The 8161-nt window shown below is 38.8% G+C and overlaps 1 long non-coding RNA gene across 1 annotated transcript; it reads right to left on the reverse strand.

Moving 5' to 3' along the window:
- Nucleotides 1–471: 471 nt before the first annotated feature.
- Nucleotides 472–2582, reverse strand: LOC132346508 (uncharacterized). Its single transcript, XR_009496331.1, has 2 exons — nucleotides 2473–2582; nucleotides 472–725 (listed from the first exon to the last, which is right to left on the reverse strand). It is a non-coding gene; the product is annotated as an uncharacterized lncRNA (long non-coding RNA).
- Between the last annotated feature and the right edge of the window lie 5579 nt (nucleotides 2583–8161).

Consider the following 8161-nt stretch of genomic DNA (forward strand, 5'->3'; position numbering starts at 1 on the left):
GCAAGCAAGCTACGCCAGGGAGGACAAAGGCTGTTCAGTGTCTTGACTGACTAAGGCACCAGGAAACACATGAAATGCTGCCAGCGAGGCACGTGTCTGTCTTGAAGGTAAACAGAGCTGTCAGAGACTGCTAAGGAGGCAACTAAGCTGAAATATGATTTATTGGGGTTATCATCAGTAAGGCTATATGCTATATGCTTTGTCACCTTAAGTCTCTGAATCAAGAAACGCCCTCCTCTGAACACTGTTGTCTGCACCCAGGAAGCTTTTCCAAGACATGAGCTCTGAGGGTAATAGTGTAATAAAGACATTTGGCTACTGCAACTTTTCTTTAGAGAGTGCTCAGACTTTAAATGAAAGCAGTAAATCTTCCTCTTCTGCAATAATGAGAAACGCTCAAACCATTTACGTCGCATAATTCAGAAGTTATAGGACAGTATTTACAATGAAACAGTTTTATGAGCCATCAAATGCAGCAGTCAAAAGATTTTTCTTTATTTCAGCTTAGAAATGCTAAGACTTCCAGTCACACTGTGAAGCAAGGACAAAAGGAAAGAGTTGGAAGTTCTGGGTTCCTTTGCAAACTCTGCTTCTTTCCATCTCATGGCCAGAACCGGGTGCCTCGTTCTGCTCCTGCCTCTGCTTCTTCGTTTTGTAAAGTGGGGATGATAACGTGGGTACCTCGTCTGGCCCTGCCTGCTTCAGAGGACTGTTGGGAAGATGGCCTACAATAATAGACGTAAACATTCTGAACACTGAGCAGTGCTGTGAATGTTGTTGTTTTTAAACCAGTTAGTTGTAGTGGAAAGACTTTTTAGTTGCAGCATGTGGGATCTAGTTCCCTGACAAGAGATCGAACCCAAGCCTCCTGCATTGGGAGCTCAGAGTTTTAGCCACTGAACCCCCAGGGAAGTCCTTGAATGTTGTTGTTAATTGATCTCAGTGAATGACTAAGTACATATATAACGGAATATTTCTCAAATTCTAGTGTTAAATAATATCATCTTCTTTGTAGAGGCTTTATCATCATCATCATTATTATTTCAAATTACAAATGCCACTCCTGGATGTAAGCTAACTGCACAAATTTCGGTTATATATAAGGCAAAAATTAAAAATTAAAATCTTTCCACATCCCAGTTCTCATGCCATCTCTCTTGCCAGAGGTATCCACAGCTGTATTTGATGTGTTCCTTCCACATCATTTCCATACTTTTAAAACACATTCAAACACACTTACCATATTCACATAAATGGTATCTATGAATATGGACTCCCACACTCTTTGCAGGCAGCTCCTTTAGAAGTCAATGAAATATTTTCCATATTTCCAAATTAAGGTAATGACTGAAGTGGTTATGGCTTTATAACTTTACTGCAGAGATTCTTTGGAAATCTCATACATATAAATTGTTTTCCTCCTCTTTATCATTTATTTAAGTTACATTTTATTAACTGTATTGCATACATCTTTGTAAGTGCTCTTTAAAATCTTTGGGAGCAAGATTGAAATACATGAAAAAACTTATCAAATGTCAGTTGCTTCTGCTTCCCCTTCCCTTCCCTTGATTGCTTTGCTTTTTCTAAGCAAACTCGTAAGCTGATAACAGCCAAAGACACCTTCCCCCGCCCCCACCTCCCCCCTTCAATGTTTTCCTGGGTCATTCCAAGTTCAGGGAGTGACTTTCACCTCAGATAACCTCTACACCAATCCAACTCTACCTTTGAATTCCTCTAACATTCTTTCACTGCCACCTCAGGGAAATCATCACTCTTCCACATTTCCCCCACTCACTCACAGGGCTCAAAGCCACAGCCCTCTGTCTGACTTGCTTGTGATAAATTGGCATCAATGAAGAAGTTTGTTTGCTAACTCACTAGTGCTAAAATATTTCTCACATGCCTCCTCTATGCCAGACACTGTGGACCACCCGGCAATGTGAGCGTGTGTCTGGAATTCTAACCCAGTTTAGGGGATCACAGAAGGCTTCTTGGAGGAAGTGTTGATATAAACTGAGGTCAGAGAGATGAAGAGGAGGCGGAGATAACTAGGTGAACAGTAAACAGTGTGTGTGTGCGTGTGTGTGTGTGTGAGAGAGAGAGACATGGGGTGGAAGGGATGGTCTGATCAGTTTTGCATTTTTTAAAATATTTATTTTATTTATTTATTTGGCTGCATCAAGTCTTATTTGCAACACACAGGAACTTCCATCTCTGAGGTGTGTGGGATCTTTAGTGGTGGCATGTGAGCTCTTTGTTGCAGTATGTGGGATCTAGTTCCCCCAATCAGAGATCAAACTCAGGCCCCCTGCTTTGGGAGCACAGAATCTTAGTCACTGGAGCACCAGGGAAGGTCTCACATTTGCATTTTGAAACAATAATTCTGACTTCAGAGTAGAATACATTGTTATTCAGTCGCTCAGACATGTCCGACTGTATGCAACCCCATGGATTGCAGCACACCAGGCTTACCTGTCCTTCACTGTCTCCCGGAGTTTGCTCAAACTCATGTCCGTTGAACTGGTGATGCCATCCAACCATCTCATTCTCTGTCGTCCCCTTCTCTTCCTGCCCTCAGTCTTTCCCAGCATCATGGTCCAGGAAAGAACACATTGGGGGAATGCAAACATGTTACAGGGAGACCAGTATGAAAAGATTTAAGTGAAAATAGATAGTATTGCATAAGCATGAACAGCCTCTGATACTCTTAAAACTACACCGACATTCCTTTTAAAATCTTAAAAATGTTCACTTATCACCCAATCCTCTGATGATTAAATCTATTTCAAGCATTATTTAAGATAAAAATCTGAAGAACCTATTTCTCAATTATGATGATTCATCACAAAACCAGACATTTCTACCATTTTTGACACAAACCTGTGGCAGTCCTGCTCTGGTCCTTGCTGTGGAGGTGGAGGGGGAGAGATCCAAGTGACAAGGCAAGTCTGGGCAGCCAGGGGCAGGGGGTACCTGTCAGATACCAGCAGGTCCCAGCAGGGCTAATATTGGTATACTCACCTGACCAGGATTACATCTTGGGCGTTAAAGTTCCAACACTTGATTCATTACCTTCCTGCCTCTCCTGTTCTGCTTTGCCTAATTTCATTTGACATCATTTATTCATGATCTAGATTTTAATACGGCCGTGCTTGTCAATAAACACTGAGGAACCATTTGTTGAGAAGGCAGTAATTAAAAAAAAAAAAAATTGATACCATGTGAGCCAGAATCCCCAAATCACATGATCTAGCAATGTCAGAGGCATATAAAAATCAGGAACATATTTCATTCTTGTCCTCAACAAAAGGCTCAACAGAGCGATATTAGCTATTATGGAGACAGACTCATAAACAGATCAGCTATTGCCATTTAAGGAGTATCTCAGAGAAAGGGATTCTGTCTTCTAGAAATTTAATAATTCTGATTTAATACACATGTTAAAATATTTAAAAATAAACCTCACTGAAGAATACTGGGAATGGCTGCTGTCCAGGTTGATATTGTTGAAGTAACTCTTCATTCACTTTTGTTTTATGAGATACTGATTTCTATTTTTTTTTTTTCTGTTTTATTTTTAAACCACAGTGATGTATTTATATTCTTCAGCTACCACTTTTGTTTCCTTTGCTGTGGTATTTCTGGACTTCACCTTTCAGGGTGCTTGAATAATTTGTGATGAGTTATTTGGAGATACAGTTTCCAAAAATGAAGGGAAGATTTTAGGTAGGTTGAATGGTTCTGCTTGGAAAAGCATTCTCTGTTGAGGTTGAGAACAACAGGGAAAAGTAAAAACATGAAGCAAGACAATGCAAGAAAAGGAACAAGATGCTATGGAAAAGCAAGTTTCATTTACAGGGAGAAATGGGTAATTTTTTTTGGCCATGTTGTGCAGCATGCGGGATCTTAGATCTTCAATCAGGGATGGAACCTTTCGTGGAAGCATGGAGTCCTAACCACTGGACCACCAGGGAAGTCCCAGAAATGGATAATTTTACTTGCTTTCTGTTGTTGTTGTCTAGTCACTAAAGTCATGTCTGACTCTTTTGTGACCCTGTGGACTGTAACCCACCAGGCTCCTCTGTCCTTGGGATGTTTCAGGCAAGAATACTGGAGTAGGTTGAGATTTTCTACTCCAGGGGATCTTCCCAACCCAGGGATTGAACCTGCATCTCTGGCCTCGCCTGCATTGACAAGTGGATTCTTTACCACTAGCACTACCTTGGAAGCCCTTAGAGTTGCAAGAATAGGCTGAATGATGATCTTCTTAAAATGGTCACATCCTAATCCTTGGAGTCTGTGAATGTTACCTTACAAGGCAAAAGAGGCTTTGCAGATGCGATCATATTAAGGATTTTGAGATGGGGAGATTATCCTGGATTGCCAAGGGGCTTGATGCAAATTCATGGGTCTTTCTAAGAGATGCACAGAAGGAGTCAAAGTCAGAGAGGAGGTGGTGTGATGACAGAAGCAGAGGGACAGAGAGAAAGAGATTTGAAGATGCTAGCTTTGAGGATGGAGGAAGGGGGCAATGAATCAAAAACTGTAGGCTGTCTTTGAAAGCTGTAAAGGCAAGGAAACGGGGTGTCCCCTGGAACCTCCTGAAGGAATGCAGTCCTACAGGTTCACTTTAGATTTGAGACTTCCAAAACAGACGACAAGTTGGTGTTGCTTTAAAACTCGAAGTTTGAGGTAATTTGTCACAGCAGCAATAAGAAACTTATACAGTTGTGGTTGCAAAGGGCATGGAGGAGCTTCCCCACAGCCACCTCTCTCTGGGTGGTCCATCTGCGGAGTCACACCTCCAGTCTTTCCGGAGCTGGAGCTTTGCAAGGAGATCTGAAGGCAGGCTCCCCAGGGCTGTCCTTAGAGACGTTCAAGCAGGTGCTTTGTCTTCCACACCATCAGCAAGCAAATTGTACTGGCCCTGCACCTCCTTTTGAGCAGACCCGGGATTTGGTGGGAGTTCAGGGATGCCAGGAAAAAGAGGGAGAAAAAGAGCCCACCCACACACATTGCAAGTGGTAGATTGCCGGCTGTGGTTTTCCTGGAAGGCTCCTAACTGGCTTTCAGGACATTCTTTGTTGGGGCCCTACATTCTTTGGCAGGGCTGTCATGACCCAAGGGGTGGGGCCAGCAAGCCACATCCTCTGGGGTTTTTTGTGGGCTGCTCTGCAGCGTGGCATAGGGACCCTGGCTCAAGAGTCCTGCTTCCCTCTGAACATCATACTCAGGAAGAGTTTGGCCCTTTCCTGTTAATCCTCGAGATGAAAGTCTCTGCATTCTCCCACTACTGAAAGGAGTTTGTTCCCAGGGTTTAGGGAACGGTTATTTTGAGTCCTTACTTCTGCTAAACTATCACTTCAAGTCCTAAAGGCCAAAACATAGAAGGCAACATCTTATTCTCTCAAGCCATGATTCAGTCACCATGGTTAGACACGAGACCACTCTCCTGGTGTGTAATATCTTGCTCACTGCTCTGTGGCCCCCATATTCAGCCCTCGTTGATGGCTGTATTGAAGCACCTGGTCCAACATTTTGAAATCGTCTGACTCCCCACCCCTAAATCCATGCATTCTTCAGTGTTGGAATCGTGTCTGATTGAGTTTGCTATTCCCAGAGGTTAGCATGGTGCTTAACACATAATAAATTATTGATAATGTTTGTTGGATGAACAAACTTTATGCAGTTATTTATGTAGTTGATATTCACCAAATGTAGTTTTTTTTTTTTTTTAATTGAGGTGTCATTTATATGTAATCCACCAAAAAGTGTTAAACATTTTGTTTAATAATTTTGACCATTGAATATATGATGACAATTGAATACACCAAATGAGATAACTGCTATTTATGCATTTTTTCCTCCATGGATGAATTTTACCTATTTTTGCACTTCACAAAAATAGAGTCATACAGTACATACCTTTGGTTAGCTTCTTTTTAAAAAATTTATTTGTTTGGCTGCACTGGGTCTTAGTTGCGGCATACAGGATCTTCCCTCTTCCTTGCGGCACGTGAACTCTCAGTTGCGGCATTCAGGATCCAGTTCCCTGACCAAGGATTGAACCAGGGCCCCTGCTTTGGGATCATGGAGTCTTAGCCACTGGAGCACCAGGGAAGTCTCCACAGCTTTTTGGTTAGCTCCTTTCATTTAGCATAACTGAAAGTCTTATGATTTATTGATGTCGTTACATCATCAGTCATGTTCCCCTTTTATTTCTGATTATTATTGCAATTTCTGAATGTAATGTACACAATTATAAAGAAACACAATATGTTTATTTATTTTCCTGTTGTTCAACATTTGGCCTATGTCTAGTTTGGGGCTATTACGGATAAAGCTTCTTTGAATATTCTTGTATAAATCTCTTTGTAGATATATGTTTTCATTTCTTTTGAGAAATATAGAGTATGAGCTTTCTGAGTCGTAAGTTATATGTAGAGGTTAATTTTATAAGAAACTAATAAACTGTTCTCCAAAGTGATTCTACCACTCTGCATTCCTACCAGCAATGTTTGAGAGTTTGTTTCTCCACATCCCCAACAACTTTTGGTATTGCCGTATTTTCAATTTTAGACATTTTAATAAGTGTAAAATAATATCTCATTGTGGTTGTAATTTGCATATCATGATGACTAATGATGTTGAAATATTTCACACACTTGTTGGTCATACTATCATATTCTTTTGTGGAATGATTGCTCCAGTCTCTTGTTTATCTTAAAAAATTATATTATAGTCTTGTTATTGATTTGGAGGAATTCTTTATATATACTGGAAAGAAACCTTTGGTCAAATATATGTAACAGGTTTTCCTATTTATTTTCTTAATGGTGTGTTTTGAAATGCAAAATGTTTTTATTTTGTTAAAGCTAGTTATTATTTTTAATAGTTAATGCTTTTTTGTGTCTTTATAAGTATTTTTTGCCTATCCCAACATTGCAAATATACTATTTCATGTTTTCTATCAGAAACTTTTTTTGTTTTAGGTTATATTTTGTTCTATGATCCATCTCAAACTGATATTATTGTATAGGGTGAGATAAAAGTCAAATTTATTTTTGTTTTTCATATGGTTATCCAGTTGTTCTGGCACCATTTGTTAAATCTTCCTTTATTCATTGAACTATCTTGATTAGATAATCAAGATAATAATTTTGACTTTTAGTCAAAAGTTGATTGACTCTTTATGTGTGTGTGTCTATTTCTGGATTCTGTTCTATTGTTATTTGCCTATTCTGATGTCAACACTACAATGTCTTGATCTATCTAGGAGTATATTTAGGTTTTTGGGGTTTTTTTGGGCATGCCCCATGCCTTGTAGTATCTTAGTTCCCTGACTAGGGATTGAAACTGGGCCTCCTGCAGTCAAAATATGGAATTCTAACCACTGGGCCACCAGGGAATTCCTGAGACAAAGTATTATAAGCCTTTAACTTTATTCTTTTTTTAAATTATTCTGACATTCCCATATCAGTTTTAGACTCAGCTTGTCAGTTGCTTTAAAAAAAGCCTGTTGATATTTTAATAAGAATTATATTAAATCCGTAAATATATCTGAGGAGAATGAATGTATTAACAACATTGAGTCTTCAAATTCATAACCATTTTGTTTGATCTTCTTTATCATATCAATGTTTTATAGTTTTTATTGTACAGGAATTGTATATCTTTTATTAGATTTTTCTTAGTATTTGATATTTTTGATAGTATTAAAAATAGTATTAAAAATAGCAAATGCCATTTTTAAAATTTTTGTTTTCTAATTGTTTATTGCTAGTATAAAGAAATAGAATTAATTTTTGTGTGTTGACCCTGCTAAATTCACTCATTAATTCCCATAGTTGTTTTCTCTACTCCATAGCATTTTCTACACAAACAATCATATCATCTGCAAAGAATGGCAATTTTACTTCCTTCTTTGTGTCTTTTATCTGTATACATTTTTTTTTTTTTTTACTTTGCCTTATTAACATAGGCTAGAACCTCCAGAAAAGTGGTTGAAAGTAGATGTCTTTGACTTGTTTCTGATCTTAGGAGGAAATGTCATTAAGTATTATATTGTTTATAGATATTCAGAGAAACATTTAAGTGACTTGAGGAAGTTCCTTCTATTCATAATTTTCTCAGAGTTTTTTCATGAATTGTCAAAAACTTT

The sequence above is a fragment of the Bos taurus genome, chromosome 11, assembly GCF_002263795.3.
Source record: "Bos taurus isolate L1 Dominette 01449 registration number 42190680 breed Hereford chromosome 11, ARS-UCD2.0, whole genome shotgun sequence".
In the NCBI taxonomy this organism is placed as follows: domain Eukaryota; kingdom Metazoa; phylum Chordata; class Mammalia; order Artiodactyla; family Bovidae; genus Bos; species Bos taurus.